Genomic DNA, 27,526 nt, shown 5'->3' with positions numbered 1-27,526 from the left:
TTCCTTACTGTATTACTTAGAAAAAAATAACTTAATTAAAAGAAGATACTGGAAGGGTGCCTGGGTGGCTCAGTCGTTAATCGTCCACATTCAGCTAGGGTCATGATCCCAGGGTCCTGGGTTCTAGCCCCGCTAGAACTCACTGCTCGGCGGGAAGCATGATTCTCTCTTTCCCACTTCCCCCTGCTTATGTTCCCTCTCTTGCTCTGTGTCTCTCTCTGTCAATAAATAAAAATCTTAAAACAAATAAACAAAAAAAGATACTGGACTAGGAGCAAAAGTTTTAGTTCCCTTCCACCACTTAAAGGAAACAAAAAGATGGTGCTAATAAATTCAAGTGCTATAGGAAACAAATGAAGCAGAGAAGGGAGATGGGGGGGGAGATCATGCTGCAAATTTTTTCTTAAGATTTTATTTATTTATTTGAGAGAGTGAGAGAGCGCACGCGAATGAGGGAAGGGCAGGGAATCCTGAGCAGACTCCACACTCATGGCAGAGCCAGACCCAGGGCTCCATCTGACCTGAGACGGTGATCCAAGCTGAAAGTTAAGAGTCGGATGCTTAACTGCACCACCAGGGGCCCCTCATGCTGCAGATTTAACTGAGGAGGTGAGGGAGTGTGACCTTCCAACAAAGGCCTGAAAGGGTGAGGGGTGGCCCCAGTGGCCATCAGTGGGGAAAGTGCGGCAGGCAAAGAAGAGCCAGTGCCGAGCTCCGAGCAGGTTGTGCCTCGGATGTTTACGGAACAGAGAGGAGGCCATGGTGGCCGGAAATAAGGAGACAGGAGATAAGGTCAGAAAGACATGGGGTGGGTTGGGGGTGCTGGCAGAGAAGGAGGCGATCTTGAGAGCCGCTGCAAGGATCGGGCTTCTGATGAGATGGGAGAATAATCTGACAGCATTACGGTCATTCTGCGGCTGGAGGAGAACGGCCTGTAAGTGCAAGAGCGAAAGAGGAAGGTCACTTAAGAGACTTTTAAAAAATAGCCCATAGGGCAGATCCAGGTGTGTCTAATTTCAAAGCCAGTTCTCCGTCCATTACACCTCGTGCACTAAAGCAGTCATAAGGGAGACTGTACTTATGATGTATGGGTAGTTATTTTCTCCTCAAAACCACTCTATTGCAAACAAGCCATATAAATATCCTTTCAAAACAAAAACAAATATCCTCTCAAGACCCACCAACTACAGTGTTGAGTCTATAATATTTCCATTAGAAACTACTCCCCCCAAACAAGATAACTGACTTGCTTTAGTGATAGTATTGAGAAATTCAAACCAGCCCTTACAACTCCTATGTTGCTGTTATAATTAGAAAATAACCATTAGGTTGTAGACATAATCTTGAGATAGTGATATTTTTTTCCAAGAAAAGAGTATAGTAGAAACTGTCAGTTGTTTCGCGAAACTATTTTTCCCTTTCTTCCTTATTATTAGTCCCCTACTTTTGCCGGAGGTGGCAATTTGCCCAGGTGACAACAAAACAACACAAAATTATTCTTCCCAAACTTCCTTACAGCTAGGTGGTAACGTGATACCAACCCCGGGCAGAGAGAGGTAAGTAGGTTTTCAGGTAAGGCCTTCAAGAGGGAAAGATTTGGGGGGCTTGGCCTTTTGGTCTTTGCCTTTTCTCTTTTCTTCTCCCTTCCTTCCTGAACTTCAATGTGGTGGTTAGAGCCAGAGTAGTCATCAGCATGAGGGAAAGCCCAAGGGAAACCTGAGAAACTATGGCCCTCACACCTTTGAGCCACAGAATCAACAAAGCAAAGGCTAACCTCCAAACTCTTGTGTTAATCCTGTTTGAGCCTTCCTGTTTCTTGTTTAAGCCGCAGTCACTTACTCACATGTGACAGAACACAGTTTTCAATTCAACAGCAGCACCCAGCCCATCCTGAAACATGCTTCGGGAAGAAGGAACATTTCTGAATTTCCACAAGCTACAAGTGCCTGTGATGTTCAACATGTACACTGAGGTCTGTATTTTACTTTTCCTTGAAAAACGCTCACTTTTTTCCAAAAAGAAAAACACCCCCTGCATTTGTCTATTAGGGAAGAAATGTAAAACAGGGAATCAACATTATAAAGAAAAACAATGGAGCCCTTCTCAAATACTTGTAAGTTCATCCTAAATTTTTTTCTTTTTTTTAAGTAATCTCTATGCCCAGTGTGGGGCTTGAACTCAAGGTCAAGAGTCCTGTGCCTTACCAACAGAGCCAGCCAGGGACCCTGTTCATTCTGAATTACTAACAAAAAGAAGCATGGTATACTTTATTATGAAAATAAGCTACCCTGTGGCACTCAGATGGACTGAGTAAGCTACCGTGTCCTTTTGCCAACCCTAAACGTTATATTCTTGAAAACTATGCCAAGAGAAAGTGTGGCTGAGGGACTGAAATATTTCATGAGAAATATGGAGGCAGAGGAACCAAAATAGGCCAAGAGGAAGCCAAACAAAGTACATTTCTAAAAATGTTCACCAATATAAAACAGCCCACTAAATAAGTGGCATTATGGACATATATATGTAATGAATAATGAGTACCACAATATTCATTCTCTTTGTTATTTTCCTTGCTCATCAAGAAATTTTCAGACGTTCTTTCTCCTATATTTTTGATAGGATCTTGTAAATTTGCTTTGCTCTCTAGGAAGTAGAGAGAAATTGTATTTTGCCTCAGCATTTTTTTCTTTCACAAGGAGACCCTGAACTAATATTTCCAGATCAGATGGGCAAGTGCACTAGACGAGAAGACTCTCCAGGGCCTATCATCACTTCTGGAACCAAGGAAGTACATGTTTGAAAAAAAGAGGAAAGGAGGAAAGTTTAAAAACAGCAAATAATAAACAAGAATCTTTTGTTTGTGTAACACTGTAGTTTTCAAAGTATTTCATATCGTATCATTGGGGATTCCCATCCAACCTGGTAGGTAGAGTATCCTTTCCATTTTGCAGAGGAAGGAATTAAATATCCCAGGCAAAGCCTATATTGTTTTAAAAAAAATGCTATATTGTGCAACTAGTTAATGACAAAAGCAGGCTCAGAGTCCTCTGCTGGTTCAACTGCCCCCAACTTCCCCTACAATTTACAGAATGTTACCTTCAAGACATAATCAGTTTATGTTCTAAGTAGACTCAGAAATCAAACAGTAGTTTCTTTCAAGGAAAGCACAGGATTTTTTTGGTTCTTAGAATAGATCCTACTCAGGACACTTGACTGGCCTAGTTGGAAGAGCATGTGACTCTTGATCTCAAGGTTGTGAGTGGAGTCCCATGTTGGGTGTAGAGATTACTTTTAAAAATAAAATTAAGGGGACAGATGCTGGCGAGGATGCAGAGAAATTGTTGGTGGGAATGCAAGCTGGTGCAACCACTCTGGAAAACAGCATGGAGGTTCCTCAAGAAGTTGAAAAGAGAGCTACCCTATGACCCAGCAATTGCACTACTGGGTATTTACCCTAAAGATACAAACGTAATGATCCAATGGGGCAGGTGCACCCGGATGTTTATAGCAGCAATGTCCACAATAGCCAAACTATGGAAAGGACCTAGATGTCCATCAACAGATGAATGGATAAAGAAGATGCGGTATATATACACAATGGAATACTATGCAGTCATCAAAAGAAATGAAATCTTGCCTTTTGCGACGACGTGAATGGAACTAGAGGGTATTATGCTTAGCGAAATAAGTCAATCAGAGAAAGACAACTATCATATGATCTCCCTGATATGAGAAAGTGGAGATGCAACGTGGGGGTTTAGGGGGTAGGAAAAGAATAAATGAAACAAGATGGGATTGGGAGAGAGACAAACCATAAGAGACTCTTAATCTCACAAAACAAACTGAGGGGGAGTGGGAAGGAGGAGGGCAGTGGGGTTATGGACATTGGGGAAGATATGTACTATGGTGAGTGCTGTGAAGTGTGTAAACCTGGCGATTCACAGACCTGTACCCCTGGGGCTAATAACAAATTATGTATTTATAAAAAATAAAAATTAAAAGAGAAAAAAATAAATTAATAAAAAAGTATTAAAAAATAAAATTAAATTAAGGGGCGCCTGAGTGGCTCAGTCATTAAGTATCTGCCTTTGGTTCAGGTCATGATCCCAGAGTCCTGGGATTGAGTCCTGCATCTTGCTCCCTGCTCCACGGGAAGCCTGGCTTCTCCCTCTCCCACTCCCTCTGCTGTGGTCCCTCTCTCGCTGTCTCTCTCTCGTCAAATAAATAAAATCTTTTTAAAATTTTTTAAAAATTAAATTAAAAAAAAGAATAGGGATGCATGGTTGGCTCAGTTGGTTAAGCATCTGCCTTCAGCTCAGGTCATGATCCCAGGGTCCTAAGATCAATCCCCCCATTGGGCTCTCTGCTTAGCCTGGGGCCTGCTTCTACCTCTCTCTCTGCCTGCCTCTCTGCCTACTTGTGATCTCTGTCTGTCAAATAAATCTTTAAAAAAAAAGAAAAGGAATGTGGTTGCAAAGCAAGTGGGACAGAGAATGAAGAGTCACGTGTTCTAAGTCAAGGCGGCTGCACATATTGTCAAACCTGCTGTTAAACCCACTTTACAACTGGGCAGCATAGAGGCAGAGTAAACCAGAGCTCTGAGCTCCGTCCACCCCTGCCCCTGCCCCTCAGAGATTTGGGCAAAGAGTGAAGGGATGCCTTTGCTTTCATCGTGTCATTCAAGGTCATCGTGCTTTAATGTGACCCAGGCATGGGGGAGGGCAAATATAAGGTAATGAGGTGAGAGATTGTGTGAATAGGAGTAAGGTTCTTTGTGTAGAAGAGATGCAGGGCTTCCGAAGAACATGCTTCCTTCGCTGTGGAGGTGTGTTTGGTGTTATGCTCTGGAAGGAAGCCAGCAGGAGTGGAGGTCTCACTGGCCCCCTAGGATCCAGAGCTCATCACTCCTCAAGAGGTGGGGGTGGGAGAAGCAAGCAAAGCGTCAGCTTCCCTTTCCTTTTTGCAGAGCCAGCAGAACTGGGATTAAGGGCTCAGGAAAAGATGCTGATTTTCAGTAGAAGCCCAAGGATGCAACATTTGCAAGACAGAAGAAAGAAGGGGGTAAGTGTTACATTATTTTTGTTGGGAGTATTAGTTACCCCTGGTAGTGGTAACAGAAGGTGTAGTGGGGAAGAAGGGACAGAAAATAAGGAGAGGTTCAAGGCGGGACTTTGAGAAATAAGGGAGAGAAGAACTGAAGGAGAACCAGCATTTATGGATCCAAAAGAGTAGAGATTAAGGTCTAATTTTCCATTCCCCGCTCTCCTTTAGTTGGGAAAAAACCTCTTAAACATTGTCAAGGGCTCTCTCTGTGTGTTTTCCCAGTAAGGAGGTAAACTATAGACACTGGCCAGAATTCCTCAGGAAAGCCTAGTTTAGTTATTTGTCCCCACCCCACCCCCACCACACACGCCTCCCCTTAGAAAGGAGATAATGATATGGTGGAATTTTCAGGAGAGCATGAGACCTAGAGACCAATCAAAGGAGTAATCAGTTGCTCTGCCTTGTCTGTACAGAATATAGTACATAATGTTTCGCTTTTACCACCTGGTTTCCACTGCAGTAAGATCTGCTCATCTTCAAATGTCTGAACACATACACACATACACACACACAGACACACACACCCATTTCAGAGGGTGGGCAGTTGGCCTCTGAGGAGAGAGGCTTCTGCATCCGTTAGTGTTCGCTCTCCTGGAAAAGAACACTTGGCCACCGGATGTTAGTCCTGACCCATCCCCACCCTGAGGCTCCTTCTGGGGCAGGTTCCCTTCTGCTCTCCCAGCACCCCGTGAGGCAGCTTGCCAATACAGCTTTTAGACAAAGTTTTTTTTCCACATAACTTTATAATTATGCACAATCTGAGAAAGGTCCTCCCAGAACCTGGGGTGATTTACTAGAGAACAATAATTTATAGCCATAGTGGGCAAATCCCACATGTATCCCCAAAGGGAGGGAAAATGTTGATTGGAAGGTTAAGGGACTTGGGCCCTAGAAAGAGTCAGCCTGGGACTGTCCCTCCCTGCTCCAGGCTCATCTTTTAATACTCGTTCTGGCTCTTGCCACAATCCAACCGAAAGATGGTGAGGACTTCGACTAGAAGTTGTCATGAGGGAGATAATGAGAAATATTTGGATTCTGGGTATATTTTAAAGATAACATTAGAAGGATTTTACTGTAGAGTGTGAAATAAATTGATGAGTGTAGGGATGGAGTTTCTACCTTGAACAAGAAGAGAATGGAGTTAGCACTTACTGGATTAGAAAAGATTTGGGTGGGGCGGGGGGTGTACCTGGGTGGCTCAGATGATTAAGCAACTGGCTTTGGCTCAGGTCATGATCCTGGAGTCACAGGATCGAGTCCCGCATCAGGACTCCCTGCTCAGCGGGGAGTCTGCTTCTCTCTCTGACCCTCTGCTCTCTCTTCCTCTCTCTCTCTCTCTCATTCTTTCTCTCTCAAATAAATAAATAAAATCTTAAAAAAAGAAAGAAAGAAAGAAAGAAAGAAAGAAAGAAAGAAAGAAAGAAAGAAAGAAAGAAAAGATTTGGGAAGAAACGGTTTGGGGAGTTGCCAAATGCCATTTGTGCCTTATCCCACCTTCCCTTGGCCTACTTCTGAGTTTACTTGCAGCTTGGCAAATAGTTCACCCTCATCCCTCTGCTTCCCTGCCTTGCTGGGGACTCCCCCATTACTGGGAGACTTGTTCAGCCAAGCTGAAGGGCTGGGGAACTTTGCTTAGACTTTCTGGAGTAGCCTTCCGCGTAAGTTAGCTTTTGCTGCATAACCAACTATTATTTCTATTATTACAACTATAATCAAAAGGTAGTGGCTTCAAACAACTATAATTTTTGCTCACGATTCTGTGGGTGAGCAGTTTGGTCTGGACTCTGCTGGTTTACCTGGCCTTGCCCACATCACTTAGTGGCTACAATCAACTGGCAGCTGGACTGGTGCTGAATGGTTTGAGATCACCTCTGCTGGTCCATGGTAGATGCTAGTTGTCAGCTGGTTAATTTAGAGGCTTCAGATGGAAGGGCTCATCTACTCCCCCAGCCTTCTCATCCTCCCCTAGCATAGACTGAGGCTCTACAAGGCAGTCTCAGAGCCGAATCCTAAGGAGGGCAAAAGTAGAAGCCACAAAGCATCCTGGGGCCTGGGGTCAGAAGTCCCACACTGTCACTTCTACTGCATTCTTTGTCAAAGCAAGTCACAATGCAGGGCCTGATTCGAAGGATGAAGTGATAAATCCCACTTCTTATTGGAAGGGACATTAGGGTCCTCTTGCACAGGAGCAGGCACATGGAAAGGGAGGAAAGCTTAGATGATTTTTCATACAATCTCCCCATCTCCCCTGGTACTTGGGAGACATTAACTTGGGGAAAAGCTAACTTATGCGGAAGGTTACTCCAGAAAGTCTAAGCAAGGTTCCCTAAGCAAAGTTCATTGAAGTAGACATAAATATTGGAAGTGATAGACCTGGATAAAAGCATATAAAGAACATGTGTAGGGAGAAGAGGTCAAGACTGAGTCCTGAGCTACCAGTGATGAGAAGTTGAGGAGAGGGTAAGGAGCCAGCAAAGGACACTGAGAAGGAGTAACCTTGGTGTCCTGGAGGCTGAGGAAAGAGTGTTTCTGAGAGATAAACAGTGACGACGGGAGCTTTCATATACTGTCTGTATAAAGTGACCTGGGCTCACTGATTCATTTATGTCAGTATTTTACATTGTTTTTAAAAGCCCCACAGGCCTGGGCACCTGGGTGGCTCAGTGGGTTAAGCCGCTGCCTTTGGCTCAGGTCATGATTTCAGGGTCCTGGGATCCAGTACCGCATCGGGTTCTCTGCTCAGCAGGGAGCCTGCTTCCCTCTCTCTCTCTGCCTGCCTCTCTGTCTACTGTGATCTCTCTCTGTCAAATAAATAAATAAAATCTTTAAAAATAAATAAATAAATAAATAAAAATAAAAACCCCACAGGCCCTAAATGGTGTTACTTAGACTGAGTTCCCAAACTGATGCTTAATATGTAATCGAATTTTAATTTCAACCTCCCCCAGAAATACAATCTGAACCTGTGGGCCAGGAATATTTCAGTCCCTGTGGATGAGTCTGCCTCTTGGGCCCCGCCCTCCCCCAAAGAAGATGAAGTCATCTGCTTGATAAAACACCTTGTTTTCCTCCCTAAAGAGCACCCTCTCCTAGTTCTTTTCTTCTCCTACTAACTTTCTTGCCTCCATGCTCTTTCTAGAAAAACCTTCCATTCTGTGTAACTCCTTGAGTGCCTCTCTATTTGCTTGATGGGATGCTGCCCAATTCATGAATCATTTAATAAAGCCAATTACATCTTCAAACTTACCTGATTGAACCTTATTACTTAACAACATCCATCTTCATTATTTTTTTCTTCATTCACTTGTAAGAATTATTTTGCGGGGCTCCTGGGTGGCTCAGTCAGCTAAATGCCTGGCTTTGGCTCAAATCATGATCTCGGGGTCCTGGGATCGAGCCCCATGTTGTGCTCTCCCTGCTCAGCCCCCCCCGCCCCGAGTTTTCTGCTCCTTCTTCCTCTGCCCCTCCCCCTGCTCCTGCTCTCTCTTTCTCTCTCAAATAAATAAATAAAATCCTAAAAGAAATTATTTTGCAACTCAGAGACAGAGGCAAGCAGAACATGCACCTTTGGGGCAGGTGTGTAAATCAAGATGCAGTCGAGAAGGAAGCCAAGGAGGGCAAAGGGCACATACGTAGCACAGTACCCCTGTCCTACATACAGGAATTACTGCCAGCGCTCCAAAGGAGCTAGAGGATCAGACCATTTTAAACCTCACACTTAAAAGGAAAGCAGCATTGTATTTCCTGTTTACAGTTAGTTGGTGGTCAGGTATTACCAACTGCCCCCCCAAACCAATTCTGCTGTGCTATTCATACCTCACTTTATTATTATTTTTTTAATTAATTTTTATTAAACACCAGAACTAATGCCTTTCTTGGTCTGTTTGGGGACAGGATCAAAACCATAATGTTGGCAGTGTCAGAGTCATATCCTCCCCAACTAAGCTAACTAGCCAGCTGTAGACCTCATTTTTAAAAATTATATAATAAGTATTTCACATTTTATTTTATTTTTAAAGATTTTATTTATATATTTGACAGAGAGACACAGCGAGAAAGGGAACACAAGCAGGGGCTGTGGGAGAGGGAGAAGCAGGATTCCCAATGTGGGGCTTGATCCCAGGAACCTGGGATCATGACCTGAGTGGAAGGCAGATGCTTAACGACTGAGCCACCCAGGTGCCCTGCGGACCTCATTTTTAAGAGTTTTTGTCCTCTTCCCTCAGGAGTAATAATTTACCTTTCCCCCTCCATGTCTTCCAGAGCTTACTCTTGTCATGCATTCCAGATATAACAATGCTCTAAATTTTTGAATACTGCATTCTATGCCTAAAAGAAAAAGAGCCTACCTTAAATCCTGGGTTCAGGGCACATTCAGAAAACTTTTTCCATTGTCTGCAAACAATTATTAAGAAGCCTTCAGTACCAGTATCTGAAGAAGCCTTCAGATAATGAATGAAACCTCCAAACAGTTCCTTTGACAAGACGAGGCAATTTCCCCAGTCCCTCTTCCCAGTGGTTGCCAGGTGGCTGGGGCTGCAGGGCTTCCCCACTTCTCCATCAGTTCCTGTAACCCCCTCCCAAATAAACCCTTGCTCCCAAATCCGTGTCTCAGGGCTGGTTTTTGGGGGAGTCCAAACAGCGTCCTTCTGAATATCTGAAATGTCTAGCAGCGCTGGGCCCGCACTTCCCCGGCCCACAGACAGTGGAGCCCAGAGTGACTGACCCTTCCAAGGACGCCAGTGCCTCCATTCCGAGCAGCCTTCTCTGGGATCCACTGGGTAAACATCTGGGTTTGCGATTCTGCACACCTAAGACACAGGTAAGTGGAGGTCTTTCTTTTTTACACTTTCTTTAAAAATTTCTTTTTTAAGATTTTATTTATTTATTTGACAGACAGAGATCACAAGTAGGCAGAGAGGCAGGTGGAGGGTGGGGGGGGGAGCAGGCTCCCTGCTGAGCAGAGAGCCTGATGTGGGGCTTGATCCCAGGACCCTGGGATCATGACCAGAGCTGAAGGCAGAGGCTTTAACCCACTGAGCCACCCAGGCGCCCCTCTTTTTTACACTTTTTTAAAAAAGATCTTTTTTTTCTTTTTAAGAAATCTCTACACCCAACGTGGGGCTTGAATTTACAAACTCAAGGTTGAGAGTTGAGTGCTCTACTGATTGAGCCAGCCGGGGGCTCCTCTTTTTCACATCTTAAAGCAGCAAGAGAATGCATTTTACAACTTCTGTTATTATTATTTATTTATTTATTTATTTATTTACTTATTGGAGAGACATAGAGCGAGAGAGAGCAAGAGAGCGTGCATGGTGGGGGTGGGTAGAGGGAGCGGAAGAGAGAGAATCTTCAGCAGGCTCTACAACCACAGAGCTTGACTTGGGCTCCACCTCATGACCCTGAGATCATGACCTGAGCCGAAATCAAGACACTGAACCGTGGAACCACCTGGACACCACCCCCCCTCACACATTTTACAACTTCAAAACCACAGTATAATCTATGCAATGCATGTAATTGAAAAAGCCAAACAGATAATTTAACAAAAAATATTTCCCTTCATAAGTGCCTCCTATTCTGTCATTTTTTTCTCTTTCTAATTTCTTCTCTTCCTGCTTCTCTATTTTCTCAAGTTGGGGTTTCAAGAGTCTCATTTCAAGAACTAACTTGCTTTGCTTAATTTTTGTCCTCCGGGCTTTTGTTACCTCATTAGCTTGAGTGTTTTCAGGAGGACATTTAATGCTTCAACTGCAATTAGCAATGCTCCTCTGGAAGAAAACACATACCACTGTCATTTCTAAATTAATTCTAAGACCTTACCAAATTTGATTTCCACAAAAGAATGTGAAAATCATCTTTGATAATTTAGGCAGCAATTTTATCTGACAAATGTGAGCTTTGATTCTTTCAAACAAGAAGACATGAAAGGCAAAATTGCTTTCATGTGAAAAATACACACCCATGATTTAAGCTGTTTAATATCAATTACTCATAAAAATCCTCTTTCCCTACAGTTACTTCTAAATAGAATCTGAGACGGAGTATTACATTTCCAAGACTGCTGGTCTTTTCCCTGATTTTAAGGCATGGTTAATTTTCCCATTTCCCAGGTGTCTAAAATGAACGTTTCGCACTGACAGTGATAGGATAACAGGAGCCCAGTGTTGTCACCGCCACTCATGGTCAAGTAATGCCAGGTTTGTACACCTCAACTGAAAAAATAATGGGAGTTTCTCAGTAGAAGTTCAACATGCACTTAGATAAGGGGTGATGGCGCCTTCAGAAGAACCATGAGCCATGAAAGATCAAAACATGCTTAGAACCATCTTTCTGGATTGAAATTGCTTTCTGAGCTCAGGGTATATTCTTTTCTTTTTTGAAGATTTATTTATTTATTTATTTGAGAGAAAGAGAGGGAGAGTGGGGGATAGGGCAGAAGGAGAGAATCTCAAGCAGACTCCCCACTGAGCACAGAGTGGGAACGGGGCCCGATCCCATGACCCATGAGCTTAAGCCAGGAGCCAAAGCTAAGAGTTGGTTGCTCAACCAACTGAGCCACACAGATGTCCTCCAGGGTATATTTTTTTAAGTATCTCAATGGTGCCAAATATTTCTTCTTTGAGAATTAGTTACTTTTCTTAAAAACTGATCAAAGGAATTTGATAGTAAGTCTAGTGAATAAGATGGGCAATCATAATGGTTGGCACGGACTTAGCAAAAAAGCCTATGAGACAGGTGTTCCTGCCTTGCTCAGGCGCTGCCTCTGAGATTAGTCCATTGTGCCCCAAGTGTTCCAGACACTGCAGCATCACTGGCAGCTACAGCTCCCCAGGGGTGGTGACCGAGACCAGTTGCCCAATTACTGTACCCCCAACACCTACTATAGTGACTGGTACACAGCAGGTATCCAATAAACATTGATTAGATGAATAAATCAAAGCAACCATTCACAGGGGGTACTAACTTAAAGTACCTGACATTCATTTAATGTATATATTTGCAATAGTTGTGGGGGGTTTTTTGTTTTGTTTGGGGGGAGGGGCCAAGGGAGAATCTTCAGCAGGCTCCACACCCAGCACAGGGCCACTCTTCAGGCTCGATTTCACAGCCCTGAGATCATGACCAGAGCCAAAACCAAGAGTCAGATGGTCAACCAACTGAGCCACCCAGGTGCCCCTGAAATTGTTGTTTTTCAATATAGTCTCCATAATTTGTAAACCCAACAATAATCTGATAGTTTATAGGAAATGCCCCAAGCTACTCGGTCTAATTTTATTTATTTTTGCATAGCACCCCCTTCTAGATATAGTCCATTTTATAAAATAAAATAGCACTTTTACAGTGATTATGTTGGATAGATAGGGAAGACAATATCACCCTCATTTTATAGACTAAACATCAGGATGCTAAGCAGTTAAGTAATTTGTTCAGCATTCATGTTATTAATTAGAATATTTTTGGCTACTAATAATAGAAATCCTAAGTTATACTGACTAATGCCCATTTCTGACCAAACTACTTGGCAAAGGAAGGGGGATTACTCGTGTGCTGGGGACGGGGTCAGCCGCTCCTAAAATGCCAGGGCTTGGTGGGGCAAGATGATGCTTGAGTAAGACTGGGTCCTACTGGAATGTAAGAATGTGGGAGTGTATCCTGGGTCAGTACTATGTCCCCTGTGGTCACCAACTGGCACTCAAACCCAGCTCTCCTAAAAGCAAATGTTTTTTTTTTTTTTTTTAAGATTTTTAAAATTTATTTGACAGAGGTCACAAGTAGGCAGAGAGGCAGGCAGAGAGAGAGAGGGGAAGCAGGCTCCCCGCTGAACAGAGAGCCCTATGTGGGGTTCGATCCCAGGACCCTGGGATCATGACCTGAGCCGAAGGCAGAGGCTTAACACACTGAGCCACCCAGGAGCCCCTCAAGTGTATTTTTTTTAAGGGAACATGCTGTAACAAAGTTATATTTTACAAGTTCATTTTATAGCAGTTTTCAGGAATTAATAAATTTTACCCTGAGAGCGTATCAGCAGTTTTATTTTGGCTGAAAGTTAAATTTGATTTATGTGTCTTCTGTATTTTGATTTGGCTTAATACAGTTCATAAATAAAGAGTTGGGAGAATGCAAATGATACAAGTTTTTGTGTTTGTTATTTTGAGTCTTAATTTAAAGTTGTATTACATTCCTAGAGTACTTCTGGTGGTGCTATTCTAAGTCCCTTAGTAACATTATTTAAGAGGGCCTGGAGAATGTGTTCCAGTAATTTTTGAAGTGTTGTTCTTTAACGTTGCCCCACAGAGAAGCATTAATGTTTCCTACGAACTTCTACCCTAAGTCATCCTAAGAAATTACGGAGTTCAATAAATATCATATTTGAGATTGGCGTCCTTAAGTTACATAGTATGCCAATGTGGCAGACCTTGCAAGTGGCTTGCCCAATAGCCGTCATTTTTATTCACAGAACACAATCCTATTCCAGGCACAGTGTGTCCAGTTAAAATAATGAACTCTCAGCCTCTCTGGTAGTTGTGGATACCCTATAATAACATGGTTCTGGCCAATTCTCAATTCTATAAAGCAGTGGATTGGTGGAGCTTCTGGGAACATACCCATTGCCTTTCCCCTCTTCTTCCTGCCTGACTCCTGGACATGATGCTTGACAGTGGGAAAGCCATCTTGCCACCATCCCTATTTGGTGAAGCCATTGTAGTTGGGCTTCTATTTGCATGCTTCCAGATGCAATGCCCGAGAGACCCATTCAGTATTTCCATTTTTGGCATTCTTTAAAGCTCCAGTGAGAAGACTAAACAACAGGACCATTACTATAGGAAGTCTTTCCTGACCAACTTACTAACTAAAATTCATTCTTCTCTGACTTGTGTTTCTGTGACAGTCATTAACTTACATGCAATTGGCGGATAGGGAAAAAAGAACAGCATGACATGGAAGTCCCATTGAGTTATACACTGTTTTTCACAGCATATTCATATTTTGAAACAACTCATGAAAGTCTTAAGGGAAAAAACTCAAAATCTTACAGAAATGCCCTTCTTTAATACAAGTAGGGGTACTTCAGTGGCCTTAAGAACTGCCAATCTTCCCTCAATGTTAAACTGTCCTGGACAAGGTGACCAAAGAGCAGCTGAAGAAGCTGGTCCTACATATAATACATTTAATTCCAGAAGAGTTGTTGACTCCAGTGAAGATCTTTAATTTTATCATTTCATCACGTATATCCCAGAGGAGACCATGCGAGCCCTAGGGATTGATGCTGCAAAAAGTGACAGGGTAGGGATGCCTGGGTGGCTCAGTCAGTTAAGTGTCTGACTTCAGCTCAGGTCATGATTCTGGGGTCCTGGGATTGAGTCCCACGTCAGACTCCTTGCTCAGCAGAGAGCCTGCTTCTCCCTCTGCCTGCCACTCCCCTGCTTGTACTCCCTCTCTCTTTCTGACAAATAAATAAATAAAATCTTTAAAAAAAAAAAAACCTGACAGGGCATGAAGGTGGGTACAGCTTCATCTGCAGGTTGGATGTGCTAATATATTTTTTTTTTAATCAGAATTCTTATTGTTTTCATTAGTGTTCTGGTTACAGCATTGCATAGAATTTTAAAAGTTTGCACCAGATCCATTTTCCCCCTAAGTCCAAATGATTTTTAGAGAGTGATCTTGTAAAATTCAATCTTTAGAAAAGGAATACATATATTCACTAAAGCAGAAATGTTGGATTCTTAGAAACAGATATTAACTCTTGTCAGGACTGCCATTAATAATCTGGGTAGATTAAAAAAAATCGTATCGGGCGCCTGGGTGGCTCAGTGGGTTAAGCCTCTGCCTTCGGCTCAGGTCATGATCTCAGGGTCCTGGGATCGAGGCCCGCATCGGGCTCTCTGTTCAGCAGGGAGTCCGCTTCTCACTCTCTCTGCCTGCCTCTCTGCCTACTTGTGATCTCTCTCTCTCTATTTCAAATAAATAAATAAAATCTTTTAAAAAAAAAATCGTATCATTAGGGTTTCTTTAAAAAAAAAAAAAAAAACATGTGCTGAATAATGGAAATAAAAATGTGTTTTATTTCCATTGGCCTGGCCACAGAGAAAAATCTTGTGCATAGTAGTGTTTTCTATATAAAGGAAGTCATTTCACACCTTTGCAAGTAACCATATGTTCTATTCGCAATGAATTCTGGAAACAAATTATCCCACAGAGCAAGTCTTTACTAGTTCCTGTCTTCCTAAATAATCTCTAAACAAAGTGAGCAAGCATGGGCTGAGCAGAATCTTTCATGCATCTTTAACGTCTCACAATGAACAACAGTACTACTCATTTAAAGACAACACCACTACAAGCGTTAGTAAGTCCAAGCTCCACTCCTACTAGAAGAAACAACATAAACTCTCTATCCATTCGTGAAACTGAACAGCACACTAAAATTTGAGAGTTCGGAAGACAAAAAGAGTGAGGAGAAAGGTAGATATGTAAAATCTCCCTGTTTCTTTTAGCTAAATGAAGTTCAGAAAATTTGGGATCACTTATAAATTCTTTGTAGAAACTTGGGTGTATTTTTTCCCCTTCTATTTCAGCCAAGTCCTAACCAAAAAAAGGTCCCTTATGATCTTGCTCCTGCCTTGCCTATCTCTGGTCTAATTTCCTACAGTTCCACTGTTACACACATTCTACTCCAAAACCACACTGGCCTTTTTGTTGTTCCTCCAGTTCTTCTTATACACCAAGCCCTCTCCCATCACAGGACCTTTGCACATAGCTTTCCCTCTGCCTAGAATACTCTTTCCTCAGTCACCAGAGTTGCTCTCTCACCTCATTCAGACCCTCGTTCAAATGTCATCTCCTCTGGGAAGACTTCCTAACTCCCCTATCTAAAACGGCACTACCTCGCAATCCCAGTTTCTCTCTACCCCTTTATTCTGCTTTGCCTACATAGCATTTATCATTACTAGGCATTATGTAATATACTTATTTGCTTATTTATCATCTTTCCTCCACACCAATGGAAGCTCCACAAGTACAGAAACATCATCTGTTTTGGTCACTGCTATATCCCAGGGCCTAGAGGATTGGTTAGTAAACATCTTTCAAAAACTTACCGAGTCTCTGCTAGATGATAAGGATATAGCAGTGAACAAAACTGAAAAATCTCCGCCCAGTGGAGCTTATATTCTAGTGGTATGTAGTAAGTGTTTGATTTAATATTTGTTGAACAAATCCTCAATCCTCAAGATTGCAATCAATCCATTAAAATAAACATTTTGTCCCATAAGCTCATTATAAGGCATGTTAATGAGACCCTCATCATACTAGTGCCCTGGGTAACAAATGACCACAAACTGGGTGGTCTCAAATAACAGAAATTTATTTTCTCACAGTTCTGGAGGCTGGGAGTAGGAGATCAGTCTCACTGGGCCCAAATCAAGGGATAAGCCGGGCCTTCTCCCTCTGCAGGCTGTCAGGAGACTTCATTTCTCGCCTCTTCCGACTTCTGGAGGCTGCTGGCCCTCCTTGCTTGTGAGGCTATCACTCCAGTCACTGCTTCTGTCTTTACATCACCTTCTCCGTGTCTACAACAAATCTGTCTCCCTCTCTCTTGTGAGGAGGTATATGACGGCTTTTGGGGCCCACCAGATAATCCAAGATAATCTCCCCATCTGAAAAACCTCATATCTGCAAAGACCTTTCCCTCAGATAAGGCGACGTCTGCAGGTTGCAGGGTAAAGACCTGATGTCTGTGGGGGCCGTCATTCAGCCTACCACGCTAATGTTGTCGTAGATGAAGGGAAGTCTCTGTCAGGAGAATACCGCGACGTATCTTTATCTCTCTGCTTTTGTCTTCTCCTCTTCTTGGAAAACATGTTTATTTCTGGAAAACTAAGAAAGGTGATGACTCTTTATTTTCATCTTAACAATAGAATTCTATTTTCCAAAGAATCAGTGGAGTCGTATTTGTGACTCACACATAAATGTGTTTGATTGTCTTCCATCAAGAAACTCCCACAAAATTAAGTTAATGAACAGTGGAGGTGGCAAAGCAATATTTGAGAACAAATTGTTTTATACCTTGTACCATGAGATCTCATTATGATTTGCAGACAGAATATGAAACCCTTACCATTCACTACTTAGAGTCATAATCTCTACCTTACAAAAGCAGGCTGTGACCTTAGGGTGCTTGAGAAATGCCAATGAACAGAGTAGGGGTCTGGCTTCACAGGGTGAGCTGGAGCCCCGCAGCCTTTGGTGTGTTTGGGAGCCCCTACGATGAAGGACAAACAAGCATCATTCACAAATAAAGCCATTTTGGTGCAATTAAGCCTCTCTGGAATTTGTTTTTTCTTTTTAAAGATTTTATTCATTTATTTGACAGAGATCACAAGAAGCCAGGGAGGCAGGCACAGAGAGAGGGGGAAACAGTCTCCCCGCTGAGCAGAGAACCTGATGCAGGGCTCCATCCCAGGATCCTGGGACCATGACCTGAGCCGAAGGCAGAGGCTTTAACCAACTGAGCCACCCAGGCGCCCCCGTTTTTGTTTTTGTTTTTGTTTTTAATAAAGATTTTTATTTATTTGACAGAGAGAGAGAGAGAGAGAGAGAGAGAACATGAGCATGAGCTCAGCTCCTGCTGAGCAGGGAGCCCAATTCAGGACTCAGTCCCAGGACCCTGGGATCATGACCTGAGCCAAAGGCAGATGCTTAATCAACTGAACTGCTCAGATGCCCCAAGCCTCTCTGGAATTTGATTTGCAAGCCCAGAATTTACATTTGCCCTGCTTTTCGGCTTCTTTTTTTTAAAATTAAATTTATTTTTTTAAATAAACATATAATGTATTTTTATCCCCAGGGGTACAGGTCTGTGAATCGCCAGGTTTATACATTTCACAGCACTCATCATATCATAGCACATACCCTCCCCAATGTCCATATCCCCACCACCCTCTCCTGTTCCCCCTCCCCCCAGCAACCCTCAGTCTGTTTTTTGAGATTGAGTCTTTTATGGTTTGTCTCCCTCCCAATCCCACCTTCTTTCATTTTTTCTTTTCCTACCTCCCAACTCCCCCACATTGCATCTTCACTTCTTCATATCAGGGAGATCATATGATAGTTGTCTTTCTCCACTTGACTTATTTCACTAAGCATAATACCCTCTAGTTCCATCCACGTCGTCGCAAATGGCAAGATTTCATTTCTTTTGATGGCTGCATAGTAGTCCATTGTGTGTATATACCACATCTTCTTTATCCATTCATCTGTTGATGGACATCTAGGTTCTTTCCATAGTTTGGCTATTGTGGACATTGCTGCTATAAACATTAAGGTGCACGTGCCCCTTTGGAGCACCATGTTTGTATCTTTAGGATATATAACCCAGTAGTGCAATCGCTGGGTCATAGGGTAGCTCTATTTTCAGTTTTTTGAGGAACCTCCATACGGTTTTCCAGAGTGGTTGCACCAGCTTGCATTCCCACCAACAGTGTAGGAGGGTTCCCCTTTCTCCACATCCTTGCCAGCATCTGTCATTTCCTGACTTGTTAATTTTAGCCATTCTGACTGGTGTGAGGTGGTATCTCATTGTGGTTTTGATTTGTATTTCCCTGTTGCCGGGTAATGTGGAGCACTTTTTCATGTGTCTTTGGCCATCTGGATGTCTTCTTTGCAGAAATGTCTGTTCATGTCCTCTGCCCATTTCTTGATTGGATTATTTGTTCTTCGGGTGTTGAGTTTGCTAAGCTCTTTGTAGATTTTGGATACTAGCCCTTTATCTGATATGTCGTTTGCAAATATCTTCTCCCATTCTGTCAGTTGTTTTTGGTTTTGTTAACTGTTTTCTTTGCTGTGCAAAAGCTTTTGATCTTGATGAAATCCCAATAGTTCATTTTTGCCCTTGCTTCTGTTGTCTTTGGCGATGTTCCTAGGAAGAAGTTGCTGCGGTTGAGGTCGAAGAGGTTGCTGCCTGTGTTCTCCTCAAGGATTTTGATGGATTCCTTTCTCACATTGAGGTCCTTCATCCATTTTGGGTCTATTTTCATGTGTGGTGTAAGGAAATAGTCCAATTTCATTTTTCTGCATGTGGCTGTCCAATTTTCCCAGCACCATTTGTTGAAGAGGCTGTCTTTTCCATTGGACATTTCTTCCTGCTTTGTCAAAAATTAGTTGACCATAGAGTTGAGGTTCTATTTATGGGCTCTCCATTCTGTTCCATTGATCTATGTGTCTGTTTTTGTGCCAGTACCATGCTGTCTTGATGATGACAGCTTTGTAATAGAACTTGAAGTCTGGAATTGTGATGCCACCAACTTTGGCTTTCTTTTTCAATATTCCTTTGGCTATTCGAGGTCTTTTCTGGTTCCAAATAAATTTTAGGGTTGTTTGTTCTATTGCTTTGAAAAAAGTGGATGGGATTTTGATAGGAATTGCATTAAATGTGTAGATTGCTTTGTAGAATAGACATGTTCACAATATTTGTTCTTCTGATCCAGGAGCATGGAACATTTTTCCATTTCTTTGTGTCTTCCTCAATTTCGTTCATGAGTACTTTATAGTTTTCTGAGTATAGATTCATTGCCTCTTTGGTTAGGTTTATTCCTAGGTATCTTATGGTTTGGGATGCAATTGTAAATGGACTGACTCCTTAATTTCTCTTTCTTCTGTCTTGTTGTTAGTGTAAAGAAATGCAACTGATTTCTGTGCATTGACTTTATATCCTGACACTTTACTGAATTCCTGTACAAGTTCTAGCAGTTTTGGAGTGGAGCCTTTTGGGTTTTCCACATATAGTATCATATCATCTGCAAAGAGTGGTAATTCGACTTCTTCTTTGCCGATTTGGATGCCTTTAATTTCTTTTTGTTGTCTGATTGCTGAGGCTAGGACTTCTAGTACTATGTTGAACAGCAGTGGTGATAATGGACATCCTTGCCGTGTTCCTGACCTTAGCGGAAAAGCTTTCAGTTTTTTTCCATTGAGAATGATGTTTGTGGTGGGTTTTTCATAGATGGATTTGATAATATTGAGGTATGTGCCCTCTATCCCTACACTTCGAAGAGTTTTAATCAGGAAGGGATGCTGCACTTTGTCAAATGCTTTTTCAGCATCTATTGAGAGTATCATATGGTTCTTATTCTTTCTTTTATTAATGTATTGTATCACACTGATTGATTTGTGGATGTTGAACCAACCTTGCAGCCCTGGAATAAATCCCACTTGGTCGTGGTGAATAATCCTTTTAATGTACTGTTGGATCCTATTGGCCAGTATTTTGGTGAGAATTTTCGCATCTGTGTTCATCAAGGATATTGGTCTGTAATTCTCTTTATTGATGGGATCCTTGTCTGGTTTTGGTATCAAGGTGATGCTGGCCTCATAAAATGAGTTTGGAAGTTTTCCTTCCATTTCTATTTTTTGGAACAGTTTCAGGAGAATAGGAATTAATTCTTCTTTAAATGTTTGGTAGAATTCCCCTGGGAAGCCATCTGGCCCTGGACTTTTGTTTGTTTGGAGGTTTTTAATGACTGCTTCAATCTCCTTACTGGTTATAGGTCTGTTCAGGTTTTCTATTTCTTCCTGGTTCAGTTGTGGTAGTTTATATGTCTCCAGGAATGCATCCATTTCTTCCAGGTTGTCAAATTTGTTGCCATAGAGTTGTTCATAATATGTTCTTATAATTGTTTGTATTTCTTTGGTGTTGGTTGTGATCTCTCCTCTTTCATTCATGATTTTATTTATTTGGGTCCTTTCTCTTTTCTTTTTGATAAGTCTGGCCAGGGGTTTGTCAATCTTATTAATTCTTTCAAAGAACCAGCTCCTACTTTCATTGATTTGTTCTATTGTTTTTTTAGTTTCTATTTCATTAATTTCTGCTCTGATCTTTATGATTTCTCTTCTTCTGCTGGGTTTAGGCTTTCTTTGTTGTTCTTTCTCCAGCTCCTTTAAGTGTAGGGTTAGGTTGTGTATTTGAGACCTTTCTTGTTTCTTGAGAAAGGCTTGTACCGCTATGTATTTTTTTTTTTTTTCAGGACTGCCTTTGCTGTGTCCCACAGATTTTGAACCGTTGTGTTTTCATTATCATTTGTTTCCATGAATTTTTTCAATTCTTCTTTAATTTCCTGGTTGACCCATTCATTTTTTAGAAGGATGCTGTTTGGGTTCTTCCCAAATTTACTCTTGTGATTGAGTTCTAGCTTCAGAGCATTGTGGTCTGAAAATATGCAGGGAATGATTCCAATCTTTTGATACCGGTTGAGACCTGATTTATGTCCCAGGATGTGATCTATTCTGGAGAATGTTCCATGTGCACCAGAGAAGAATGTATATTCTGTTGCTTTGGGATGGGATGTTCTGAATATATCTGTGATGTCCATCTGGTCCAGTGTGTCATTTAAGGCCTTTATTTTCTTGTTGATCTTTTGCTTAGATGATCTGTCCATTTCAGTGAGGGAGTATTAAAGTCCCCTACTATTATTGTATTATTGTTGATGTATTTTTTTGATTTTGTTATTAATTGGTTTATATAGTTGGCTGCTCCCACGTTAAGGGCATAGATATTTAAAATTGTTAGGTCTTCTTGTTGGACAGACCCTTTGAGGATGATATAGTGTCCTTCCTCATCTCTTATTATAGTCTTTGGCTTAAAATCTAATTGATCTGATATAAGGATTGCCACCCCAGCTTTCTTCTGATGTCCATTAGCATGGTACATTGTTTTCCATCCCCTCACTTTAAATCTGGAGGTGTCTTTGGGTCTAAAATGAGTTTCCTGTAAGCAGCATATAGATGGGTTTTGTTTTTTTATCCATTCTGATACCCTGTGTCTTTTGATTGGGGCATTTAGCCCATTAACATTCAGGGTAACTATTGAGAGATATGAATTTAGTGTCATTGTATTGCCTGTAAGGTGACTGTTACTGTATATTGTCTCTGTTTCTTTCTGATCTACTACTTTTAGGGTCTCTCTTTGCTTAGAGGACCCCTTTCAATATTTCCTGTAAAGCTGGTTTGGTGTTTGCAAATTCTTTCAGTTTTTGTTTGTCCTGGAAGCTTTTTATCTCTCCTTTTATTTTCAATGATAGCCTAGCTGGATATAGTATTCTTGGCTGCATGTTTTTCTCGTTTAGTGCTCTGAATATATGATGCCAGTTCTTTCTGGCCTGCCAGGTCTCTGTGGATAGGTCCTTGCCAATCTAATGTTTTTACATTTGTATGTTACAGACTTCTTTTCCCGGGCTGCTTTCAGGATTTTCTCTTTGTCGCTAAGACTTGTAAATTTTACTATCAGGTGACGAGGTGTGGACCTATTTTTATTGATTTTGAGGGGCGTTCTTACCATCTCCTGGATTTTGATGTTTGCTCCCTTTGCCATATTAGGGAAATTCTCTACAATAATTCTCTCCAGTATACCTTCTGCTCCCCTCTCTCTTTCTTCTTCTTCTGGATTCCTAATTATTCTAATGTTGTGTCATCTTATGGTGTCACTTATCTCTCGAATTCTCTCCTCGTGGTCCAGTATTTGTTTGTCTCTCTTTTGCTCAGCTTCTTTATTCTCTGTCATTTGGTCTTCTATGTCACTAAATCTTTCTTCTGCCTCATTTATCCTAGCAGTGAGAGCCTCCATTTTTTATTGCACCTCATTAATAGCTTTTTAAATTTCAACTTGGTTAGATTTTAGTTCTTTTATTTCTTTAGAAAGGGCTTTTATCTCTCCGGAGAGGGTTTCTCTAATATCTTCTATGCCTTTTTTGAGCCTGGCTAGAACCTTGAGAATCGTCATTCTGAGCTCTAGATCTGTCATATTAGCAATGTCTGTATTGATTTAGGTCCCCAGCTTTCACTACTGCCTCTTGTTCTTTTTTCTGTGGTGAGTTTTTCCACCTTGTCATTTTGTCCAGATAAGATTTGCTTTCTCCTCCTCTGGAATTCCGCTGTTCTCCTTGGTGAGTGAAGTTGGTCTTAGCTGGGTTTCTTGTGGATCTTCTGGGGGAGGGGCCTGTTGTAGTGATTCTCAAGTGTCTTTGCCCCATGGGGAATTGCACCGCCTTTACCAGGGGCCGGGCTAAGTAATCCGCTCAGGTTTGCTTTCTGGAGCTTTTGTTCCCTGAGCACTTTCCATAGAGTTCCAGAGGACGGGAATGAAGATGGAGGCCTCCCAATCTCCGGCCCGGAGGAGTGGAGAGCTCAGGGTCCCGCTCTTCAGTGCGCCCTCAGAGAAAAGCGCCCAACCGCCGCTGTCTCCCTGGCCTCTGGTGGCGCTTGTAGGAAAGCGCTCAATCTGTTGCACTTGGAGAAAAGCGCCCAGAGCTTCCGTCTCCGTGGCCTCCAGCCGCGCTCCAAGCTCACCGAGCCTGCGACCTGTTCAAGGTAACCCTGAGCTGAGAGCCCGCTTCCCCGCTCTAATACCGCTTCCCCGCTCTAATACCTGCAAGCTCAGACACTCAGACATCCCCAGTCCTTCTGTGACCCCGTGGGACGTGGGGTTCTGCTGACCCCGCATGGGCTTCACCCCGATTTAGCCTCTGGAGCGAGGTCCCTCCATGGAGCAGACTTTTAAAAGTCCCGATTTTGTGCTCCGTTGCTCCGCTGCTTGACCGGAGCCGGCCCCTCCCCCCCGCGGCCTATCTTCCCGTCACTTTGGATTCACTTCTCTGCAGGTCCCACCTTTCAGAAAGTGGTCGATTTTCTGTTTCTAGAATTGCTGCTCTTCTTCTCTTCGATTTCCCCGTTGGATTTGTAGGTGTTCGCAATGGTTAGATAAGCTATCTAGCTGATCTCCTGCTTCCTGATATTGTCTCAGCCTGCTACTTCTCCACCATCTTGACTCCTCCCCTCCTTTTTGGCTTCTTAAGAGGAAAAATGTATTCTACAAATTTTTTTCTCCTGTAGTTTATTCAAAATATTTTCACTGCTTCTTTAGTGGGAAAGAATATTCTTAGTTAGATTTATTTAAATATGGTCAAATTTAATCAGTGTATAAAGTCACACTTATTTTTCATAATAGTATTTTGCTCTTGTAAAAATCTCATTATTAAGTAATAGAGTCTATTGAGAAGGTCAGGTCTAACAAAAAAAGATTTGAATGATTCTCATGAGTTTTATTTCATTTATAATGAATTCAGAGGAACATTTTAGTTTTATTTAACTTTATTTTTGTGTTAGTACTTTCAAAATAAAATTGTGAGAGTAAATTATGAATTTCTCCTTTACCAGAAAACCTAGTTTTAAAGACTTTGATTCTAATTAGGTCCATAAAATTGACAGCATATGTGTTTTTTCTCAGGAATTAAAAATTTCTCAAGTATGCTGTTTCATTTATTCACATAGGCATTTATTTTTTGAACACATATTATGTGCCAGTGATGGTACCAGGCACTGGGGATACCAAGGTAAACAAGACCCAGTCTCTGGCCTCAGAAAGCCTAGGTGTAAAGGGAACGGGGACAAGGACATTGTTCCTCCCAGAGTGTGCCCGTGCTCTGCCTAAAGACTGGGTAAAAGTCAGACTGTTGCTCAAAGAGACTGCAGTGACGGGTGGGGGGTGGGGGTGTGAATGTCCAGAAGTAAGAGAAAGTCTAGGTCTTGGGAAATGGAGGTAGTTCCTGGCTAGATCTGAAAGGGACAGAGTTAAATGAAGAGGGGAGGCTAGCCCCTCCACGGCCCCTAAGCTTATTAAAGAGCCTGGACTTCAAAACCCATCGAAGGACTTCACTGATTTAATTTCATTAATTAATTAATTTGAAGATTTTATTTTTAAGTAATCATTATGCCCAATTAAGGGGCTTGAACTCATAACTATAAGGTCAAGAGTGCATGTTCTACCTACTGAGCCACCCAGGCACCCCTACCATTGAAGGATTTTTAAAGAAGAGCAGTAGTATGCTGAGATCTGTATATTATAATGATCATTCTAGTTGCAGGGAGAGAATGGATTGGAGGTAGGCACGACTGAAAGCAGAGCTCTGTCAGGATGGAGAGTAGGGGTAGGGTGGGGCAGGGATGCGGGGGGGTCCATGGAAGAGCCTACTTACCTGAATTGGAGCTCTGTGAGGAAGCTGGCAGATTTGAGAAATAATTTCACCTAGTAACATTCTTAAAACAAACAATAAAGTTAAATACTTTCGGGGAACCGTGAAAAAATTTTAGTGGTCTGTGGTGAATGAGTTTATATATAAAGAACGTGATTGACAAGAGCTTTCTGTAATTTTTATTCCAAAGTCATCTGATACAAGCCTAAATAAGTAAACCTAACCTGCCCACAGAGTATAGAAACATATCAAAGCTGCTCTGATCCCCAAATATAGGTATTGAAGCAGCCAATAATATTACCACTGGCACTTCTCTTGGCTCTCAGAATCCATAAGTGAATTTCCCTGATGTTTTCCTGGCTCACCTTAGTAGTAGCCCACTCCAACACCTTCCATTCTCTTGAGGTAAAGGGATGGAGGCAGGTTGCAGGACATTCTCAGGAACTGAATGGTCAGAGAACCTCCTTCTCCTGGAGTCCAACCACATGCATTCCTCTGCCTTCACCTGGGGCAATAAGGGGCGACTTCTTTGAGGGCAAGTATGATTTCCAGGTAAAGCATTCAGTTGCACTCCTTCTCTTCTCCGGCAGGTGGCAACATGTAAGCGACAAAACTCCAAAGAGGCCCATTCATAGCCAAAGCCAGAAGGGCACTGAATGTTTAAAATTCTTAACTAAATGCCAACTGTTAAAATATTTAAATTTTGTTTAGATTGGCACAAAATGGAAGGCCTACATAATGTCCTTGTGATTACAAAGAATTGTGGCAGAAGCAAGCACCTCAACATTTTTTTATAAAAACAGAATCCTAAAATTTCCATTTTTTTATATAAAAGGATGACGCTACAAACCAATGCCAGCGGTGACTAGTCTGCAGACGATCCCAGGAGATCACTCTGGGTTTCCTGGACAATGAACCAGCTGTAACCAATGGTCTCCCTTCCCTGTTTCTTCCAAACTCAGCTTCCCACAGCACCAGTAGCTTTTTCCTTCCCAGCAGAAGAGGCGGTGACCTCCCAAAGACAACCCCCCACCCCCAACCATCCCCACCCCCAGAGTCCAGACACAGGCAGCTGGTTCTCTCAGATAACTCCTGACAGTTGACATCTAAACCCTGACAGCCTGATACCAAAGAGTCTGTGTGAACCCCACTGACAAGAATGTTCACAGCTTTGGTCATGGAGAGAGCAAAAGGGAGGTGTCTCTTCTCTGGAATGCTCCCTTATGACATGTCCGACAGAGCACCCTGCTCCCAGTATATCCCCTGTGCCTTCTCTTGCAGACTCATGGCTTGCCACTTTCCCAGTAAAGCCTGTTCCTTTGTCTGTGACACTGAATTCACCTCAGCCCTGTTGATGACAGCATAGGCTTTAAGTTGCTTTTCAGATGATGAGTGTTCCTTAGGCAGTTCAGTCTCACAATTGTAATCTCTCTGGGGTTCAACAGTACATAGAATAAGACATGAATCTTTCTAATTAGAAGGAGGCAAGTAAAACCATTGTTTCCTAGTGGAATGTCTTTAGAGGTCTTTTTTTTTTTTAAGATTTTATTTATTTATTTGAGAGAGAGAGAGAACGCAAGTAGTCAGAGCAGCAGGCAGAGGGAGAGGGAGAAGCAGATTCCGCAATGCAGGGCTTGATCCCAGGTCCCTGAGATTGTGACATGGGCTGAAGGCAGATGCTTAATGCACTGAGCCACCAGGCACCCAGGAATCATACTGTTTTATAATACATTTTCCACTTACCAGTATATCTTGGACAACTTTCCGCGTCATTCTTTTAAAAGACTGTGTAGTATCTCAATACGTGAATATCATTACGCTTAACCAATTCCACATCTATAGATACCTGCATTGTTTTCAATCTTTTGCTATTATAAACGATGTTGCAATAAGTATCCTGTGTCTATAGATCTTTGGGCTCTTGAATGATTATTTACAGAGGATCAATTGCTGGAGGTAAAATTGCTGAGTCCAACAGTATGACTGTTTGGGTTTTAACAGATTGCCAAATAGTCTCTCCAAAGGTTTGAACCACTAAATATTCTTGTATAAATACTGTATCCAGCTAAGGCAGTGGTTTTCAGACTTGTGTACTGTGGGAATTCTTTCTTTGAAAGAAATCCTTTTCAGAATCAGTAATGTAAAGCAGAAAAGGAGCTTTGTTTGGGTGGAAGCTGATACCCGGGTGGGAGGCCTGCGCTTGGCTGGCCTGGCCCTCACCTTAGCCTGCAGCAGCTCAGGGGGCCTCCTGGGCCAAAAGCGATTGAGGCAGTTCCCTTCTTTCTAACAATGTGTTCTCAAATATCTTTCACCGTCTGCAAGTAGAACTAACATGATCTAAGACTTAAAAGTTACTATAAAGCACCTATTACCCTTGGTTTCTTTATTTTCTTTATTTTTTT

General features: G+C 42.2%; 1 long non-coding RNA gene across 2 annotated transcripts; it reads right to left on the bottom strand.

Annotated features, from left to right (window-relative positions):
- Positions 1 to 16,450: 16,450 nt before the first annotated feature.
- Positions 16,451 to 26,116, bottom strand: LOC131840178 (uncharacterized). Of its 2 annotated transcripts, XR_009357241.1 has the most exons (3): positions 25,975 to 26,116; positions 25,490 to 25,629; positions 16,451 to 16,983 (listed from the first exon to the last, which is right to left on the bottom strand). It is a non-coding gene; the product is annotated as an uncharacterized LOC131840178 (long non-coding RNA). The 2 variants fall into 2 exon arrangements; XR_009357240.1 differs by having other exon boundaries at positions 25,490 to 26,116.
- Between the last annotated feature and the right edge of the window lie 1,410 nt (positions 26,117 to 27,526).

This window comes from Mustela lutreola, chromosome 9 (assembly GCF_030435805.1).
Source record: "Mustela lutreola isolate mMusLut2 chromosome 9, mMusLut2.pri, whole genome shotgun sequence".
Lineage (NCBI taxonomy): Eukaryota > Metazoa > Chordata > Mammalia > Carnivora > Mustelidae > Mustela > Mustela lutreola.
The sequence above is the reverse complement of the archived record's forward strand: the minus strand, read 5'-3'. Positions and strand labels throughout refer to the sequence as shown.